The 580-nt window shown below is 40.2% G+C and overlaps 1 pseudogene; it reads right to left on the bottom strand.

The window, feature by feature from the left end:
• The window catches only part of LOC105000040, an 8543-nt pseudogene that overhangs the window by 698 nt on the left and 7265 nt on the right, over positions 1-580 (bottom strand).

Below are 580 nucleotides of genomic sequence, written 5' to 3'. Positions count from 1 at the left end.
GAGCACCCTGTATCATGCATCGAACCTGGACTGGTGATTCGTTTCACATATGATAATATACATGTTTCAATGCCATTCTCCCAAATCACCCCACCCTCACCCTCTCCCAAAAGACTGTTCTATACATCTGTGTCTCTTTTGCAGTCTCACCTACAGGGTTATCATTACCATCTTTCTAAATTCCATATATATGCATTAGTATACTGTATTGGTGTTTTTCTTTCTGGCTTACTTCACTCTGTATAATAGGCTCCAGTTTCATCCACCTTCTTAGAACTGATTCAAATGTATTCTTTTTAATGGCTGAGTAATACTCCATTGTGTATATATACCACAGCTTTCTTATCCATTCATTTGCTGATGGACATCTAGGTTGCTTCCATGTCCTGGCTTTTATAAACAGTGCTGCGATGAACACTGGAGTACACGTGTCTCTTTCAATTCTGGTTTCCTTGGTGTGTATACCCAGCAGTGGGATTGCTGGGTCATATAGAAGTTCAACATTCAGAAAACTAAGATCATGGCATCTGGTCCCATCACTTCATGGCAAATAGATGGAGAAACAGTGGAAACAGTGTCA

Source organism: Bison bison, unplaced genomic scaffold (assembly GCF_000754665.1).
Source record: "Bison bison bison isolate TAMUID 2011002044 unplaced genomic scaffold, Bison_UMD1.0 scf7180017864367, whole genome shotgun sequence".
NCBI classification, from domain to species: Eukaryota; Metazoa; Chordata; class Mammalia; order Artiodactyla; family Bovidae; genus Bison; species Bison bison.
Note: the sequence above shows the minus strand (reverse complement) of the source record. Positions and strands in the feature narration are given on the sequence as shown.